We start from the raw sequence: 6,167 nt of genomic DNA, 5'->3' as shown, positions 1-6,167 counted from the left end.
ATCCATCCATCCATCCATCCATCCATCCATCCATCCATCTATCTATCTATCTATCTATCTATCTATCTATCTATCTATCTATCTATCTATCTATCTATCTAAATATCTATCTATCTATCTGTCTGTCTGTCTGTCTGTCTGTAATTTTAAGACAACAATAAGGATTTTTTTCTGTCTCAGCCCAAATAAATTATAGGCTAATTTTTAAATATGTATTTTTATATATTTTGTTACATGTTACTTCAAAAAATTTTCATTAATAAATTTAAATATCACAATTAATATAATTTTTTGCCAATTCAAAATATCTATCTATCTATCTATCTATCTATCTATCTATCTATCTATCTATCTATCTGTCTGTCTGTCTGTCTGTCTGTCTGTCTGTCTGTCTAACACGTCTTCCAAACTTATTTTTCTCTGGTGCATGTTATCAATATTTTAAAAATGTTAAATAAAAAATGTTTCAATTAGGTCTGTTTAATTTTCCTCTTTGCTATGTTATTAGATAGAGACGTTAGGCCAAAATGTGCTTATAGATAGTTTTTCTCCACAGTTTACAGTTCTTTCTCAGTGATTTTGTGAGCATTAGCTTGGACTTGTTTGAAGTTTCTGCTGTGGTTTGTGGGATCTGCCTACACCATACAGTAGTTTTGGAAGTTATGGAGTGTCTTCCGATGTGTATAATTCTCCCCTGACTTCAGTTGCAGACCATTTTAATTAAGAAAAGGTCTGTACAGCTGTCATGTGTGGCAGGCCTAAGAAACTGAGAACCTCTTTATAAATATTTGATTGACAGAGATCACTGTTGCTGTCATTACATTATAGAAGGATAACTGACAGACTTGCATCAAAGTTTGTGGGTGTGCCATCTGCATTTTTGATTGAGGCACTAAAATACTTGAGTGCTTCATCTCAAATAATAGATACCTTGAAGGTCTGTTTCCCTGGTTGGATTTACAGATTTATGGGCAGTAGAAAATTCTTGATGTGCCAAATGATTTTGAAAAGGTAACAGATAGCTCTAGTGTTCACTGTGTGACTCCATGTCAATATCTATTTGATAGTTTTATAGTTGAGAAAGAGCCGCTCTGTAGTTTAAATAATTGCAATAATTGTATAAGAGGCTGATATTGTATTAGGACTGCCCGAGTCCAGACTGCTTTCTTGCCTCATAGTGGACTTTTCTTTTGTCTTGCCATCATTTTGTCGCTCTGTGACTGATCGTGGCCTGAGGCTGCACAGCAGGCCGCAGGAGAACAGCTGTAAAAGGACACCCAACCGGGATATTTAATCGCAGAGCGAAATTATGTATTAAAAATCACACCAAACAAGGGTTCCCACCTGCTGTATATGGATGCCTAAGCGATAGGAGGCAGGAAAGTCCTGTTGAGAGCTCTGCGGTTGCAAGTAACAATATGCTTTTACCCAAACAAAGCTTTCTCCGTGCTCTGATTCCCGGAGACCAAATAACCTCCATGACCTGTTCTCTGTGCAGTGCTTTAGTTAGACCAACTTTTTAAGATTAACAAACCCGATTGCATATTTGAATTTGATTGCATGCAATAGTTCTATAAACAAGTTAATACTTTGGCAATAGAAAAAGAAAAGTTAGTTTGTATTTTTTCTCTTTTTATTATATATTTGCACTTTGGTGATTCTGACACCTCTTTGATTGCTTATTCTTTATAATTAGTTACTTTATTACATAAATGTCTCATCTGTTTCTTGTTGGATTGATGATCTCATAGCATTTACATCCCCTTCAGAAAATAGCATCAACTTTGTGTTGCATTTCCATTATGGAATAATTTATTGTTGGAAATTTGTTGAAGAGGTTAAAAAGGGTGGATTAAACATGATATGACATGATGACTTTAAATGCAAGTTTTGATGCTAGATTTATGTTAACTGCCTAAACATGTTTTACCGAGTCCTTTGAACACCCACAGGCACTAAAGTATTTGTTAATCATATTTTAAAATGAACGGAATGCTTTCATTTTCATGACACAGATAAAACTTAATCATTACAACTTAGAAGTCCTTGAGTTTTCATTGAATTTTTACACAGATGATCTATGGTGTGTTTGATGGAAGGGCGAGATGCATGTGTGAAGCGTGACCTTTTAGCCAGCGGCAGCATTCTTGTAGGTGAATGGCAGTGCTTATTTAAAGGAAGAGTTCACCCAGAAATTAATTTTTTTGTCATTATTTTCAGATTTGCATGCTTTTAATGGTGCTTTTTTTCTTTTCTGGAGCTTTGCAGTAAGAATCAGCACCCACTTTTTTGTGTGAACTGCAACTTGGACATTTTTCCTTTTGCATTGGCATTCTTTTAGAAGAAACTAAAAGTGCTGCAGAGGGATGTTCTCAATTCTGTCCTGGTTCAGCAACTCCTGTGGTTTCAGAAATCCATGGATTTTCCAGTCAATAAACAGATCCACTCATAGCTGAGTCTTTTTCCCACTCAGACTCAAGTGGGGGCCCGTTTCTTTGCCTGAGAAGTGTTGATGCAGAGATGTGAATTGGACTTTTCTTTAACCCACCTCTTCTTTTCAAGGAGAGCAGTGGAGACGGCATTATCCCGTGAGCTAAATGGGCTGTATTTAACCCACTTTGTGAGAACGGGAGCCCCTGGGATCAAGAGATGGCTAAACTGTGTGTATGTGTGAGGGTCAGTGAGTGAGCGAGAGAATGTGTGTTTGTGCACTTCTCATGTACCTCTTCAGTACAAAGAGTCTGGATTTGTCATTAAACTGGAGGCATTGTGATCTGGTAACAGTTGATGCAGAGGAATGGAATTCCTTTAATGAAATTAAATTTCATTTAAATGAAAGCATTCCAAACTTGTAGCCATTGCATGTGTTCTAGATATGTAAATATTCATAGTCCATACTCTATGCAATGTTCTCACAACATTATTAATAAATTAATAGTTCAAGGGTTGCATGGAAGATAATAGCAATTTGTCTGAATTCAGCTTCATACAAATTACGAATCACATTTTTTATGAGAGGAAAAACTCTCTAGATCAGCTAGTGGTTCTTAAAAGGTTTTGCTTCAGGACTGAATTTTATCATTTTATCAAGCAGTGACCCAGCACAAAATTGTTTATCATCCAAAAGTAAAAAAAAAATGTTCAGATACTTGGAATGCACAGAGAATATATTTCCTCTCCCACGTCATTCAGCAATTATATGGTTATTTTTCATGGTTAATGTGTTTAGTTAGTCAAAATGACCCAGCAATGACCTACAGTATATGCAATAAGCCATATCTCACACTTCGACATGAAAAATATATACCAAAAATTGAAAGTTCATGTTTTAGGTTTGCCTGCTGTGCTGCCTGTGGCTTTCTGCATCACAAAATTTGAAACCTATGTAGTCTACATATGCAATACAGACTGGGACTTTATTGTTTGGAACAGTCTAGTAAAGTTACCTAACACTGTTGTGTTCAAGGCAATTCATTTGATGGGTCAAAATGAGCTCTCTTTTTTTGTTAATTTAGACAAGCAGTTATCGACCAATAAACTCAAAATGGCCAAATGATGTCTTATCACTAGTCTCACAGATTTGCTTTAAATAGATGCATGTTTTGTTGATGTGATACTCCAGTGTGCCAGCTAAAAGGGTGGGGACCGCACTGATGAATGGGAACTGACTGCAACACATCTGTGTTTTACAGCACAGTGTCGTAATCTATTCACAGTAATCCTGCAAGAACAGAGGGTACCGATAACATTCAGTGACAGGATTGAGAACATATGTTTCTCCTTAATGCTTGTCATTTTTACTCTGCCACACAATAGTTTGGGGGGTTTAAAGGGTGTGCATTCTAATAGCATGTGTAATGTCCGAGATCTAGGGCAGATGAGATCAGGAGTGTAGAATTTGTAGCAGGTATGTAGGTTACTGTTTTTTTTTTGATACATTTAATTTAGAACCAAATTTGCTAAAATACAAGTCCATAATTTATAATATTGCTTTCTCCAGTAAAAAAAGTCATCTAGCTTGAGAAATATGCACAGATCAAGCACTGTTTAGAAGCAGAATCAGTCCAAAACGGTTCTAAACAAATATGTTTATGGTTTTTGATGTAAGAGGAAAAGAGGGGATGGATCTTTTCATTGGATGAAATGTTATTATGATGGACTGTTTTTTGGCTAGAAGCGACAGTTTACAGCTAAAATGTCTTAATGATGGATTTGTTTCTTACAAACTCACAACTTTTTATTTCACAAGATTTTAGTTGATGGACTGGAGTCCATTACTTGTGGATTACTGTGATGTTTTTATCAGCTGTTTGGACTCTCATTCTGAAGGCACCCATTCACTGCAGAGGATCCATTGGTGAGCAAGTGATGTAATGCTAAATTTCTCCAATTTTCTTATGATGAAGGAACAAACTCAAATACATCTTGGATGGCCTGAGGGTGAGTAAATTTTAAGCAACATTTATTTTTTGGTAAACTAGTCGTTTGAGCAACTTGCAGGTTAAAGACCTGTTGGTCATGTTTTTTTTTGTCAGCTGGGTCGCCATTTAAACTGGTTTCTTTAACTCTATTGGGTAACAAAGTTGAATTTGCTCTTTGTTTGCTTGGGACAATGAACTATCAGCTGTTCCACAAGTGCAGGTGTGCGCTGTGGCTATTCATGAGGTCAAAGCTGAAAGGTCTCTCATTTTGGTCCAGTGCTATAAATGCAGCTCTGTCTAAATGATATCTTTAGAGACAATTAGGTCTATTCTAAGTGCTGATTTAGTGATCTTCAAAGCTTTTTGAGCTTTAAACCACAATTGAATTCTAGAAGATATTTGCAGACATGTACTACCGGCTCATACCACTAGATATTTTGCTTTGATCTGAATTTGCTGTGGCATGTCCTCTTCCTTTTCAGGGTGAGGCTGTAAGCGCTAGCAGCTGTTGTTTGTATTTTTTTTGTGTAGTGTCTGTCCTTGGTGTCTGAACCTCTTGCTCTCACACTGAGCTTCAGCAATTCAGTGCCAAAAACCAATAGGAAAACCATAATTACAGCTCTTGGGTCATGAAAAGGCGATTTGTAATACTCTTTATGGCCTGCACTCTACTATCATCATGGCTAATAGGCCACTGAGCGGCCCCTGAGTGCTCCTGAAGTCCTTCCTGCCCAGGTTGAAACCCTTATTTTTTTCGCTCCCTTCACCTGTAATTGTGGCGGCAGTTTACCTCTATAGCGTTATTTGACAAATGACAGGCCAATGGGTTCTGTACACATCTCACATTCCCCCGAAAATGCATCTGTGGTTTAAAGGCGTTAAAAGCAAATAGGAAAAGTTTACTTTTGGTGAAATTGCATTATGCGGACATAGACGCTGTGTGTACGTTTATTGTAAGGTGCATTGTGTAATAGATGATAGATTGACTTCCTATTTGGGTTTTACGGTTTGTGTCTTGCTTTTGCAGCTGCTGTGGAAGAAGATTGTGTTGATAAGGAGGGGTAGACGGGTGGGGATGGGTACAACTGCATGTTATCTTTATTACTGTCTGTTGTCATCGGTGTAAAGTTCTACTTCAGTGGATCTGAGGTGCAGAGGAGAGATTTTTGGCCTGTCACTTGTGAGCTAGGAGGAATGATGCTTGGGAGATATCTTATCCATTATTTAATGTAACTTTTGTAATGATGTAAAATGTAAAATTTTAGTTTTTTTTTTCTAAAAAGAAATTAACATTTTTATTCAGCAAGGATGCATTAAATTTTAAAACTTTTATATTGTTACAAAAAAAATCTACTTAAAATAAATGCTATTCTTTTGAACTTTCTGTTCATCAGAGAATCCAGGAAAAACAGTGTCCACAAAAATATTAACCATTTTTAACAAATAAAATGATAAAAAATAATACGTTTCTTAAAGGATCATATGATGCGATTTCAAGTTTTCCTTTCTCTTTGGAGTGTTACAAGCTGTTCATGAATAGATAAGATCCCTAAAGTTGCAAAGACTAAAGTCTCAAACCCAAAGAGATATTCTTTATAAAAGTTAAGACTCGTCCACGCCCTCCTAAAATGCCTCGTTTAAACACGCCCCCACATGTCTACGTCATTGTGTGGGAAGATTTGCATAACACCGCCCAAATGTTCATGCAAAGAAAGAAGGCGTAACTTTGATTCTCGCTGTAGTATT

The 6,167-nt window shown here is 36.6% G+C and overlaps 1 protein-coding gene and 1 long non-coding RNA gene across 2 annotated transcripts in view; both read left to right on the top strand.

The window, feature by feature from the left end:
- Positions 1–6,167, top strand: part of LOC107660582 (collagen alpha-1(XVIII) chain-like) — a 96,669-nt gene that overhangs the window by 838 nt on the left and 89,664 nt on the right. The window lies entirely within an intron of this gene.
- Positions 671–6,167, top strand: part of LOC107660583 (uncharacterized) — a 17,155-nt gene continuing 11,658 nt past the window's right edge. Inside the window, exon 1 of the long non-coding RNA XR_001631019.1 lies at positions 671–681. This is a non-coding gene — a long non-coding RNA (uncharacterized LOC107660583). The remainder of the gene's footprint in view (positions 682–6,167) is intronic.

Source organism: Sinocyclocheilus anshuiensis, unplaced genomic scaffold (assembly GCF_001515605.1).
Source record: "Sinocyclocheilus anshuiensis isolate Anshui unplaced genomic scaffold, SAMN03320099.WGS_v1.1 scaffold627, whole genome shotgun sequence".
Taxonomy (NCBI): Eukaryota; Metazoa; Chordata; class Actinopteri; order Cypriniformes; family Cyprinidae; genus Sinocyclocheilus; species Sinocyclocheilus anshuiensis.
The sequence above is the reverse complement of the archived record's forward strand: the minus strand, read 5'-3'. Positions and strand labels throughout refer to the sequence as shown.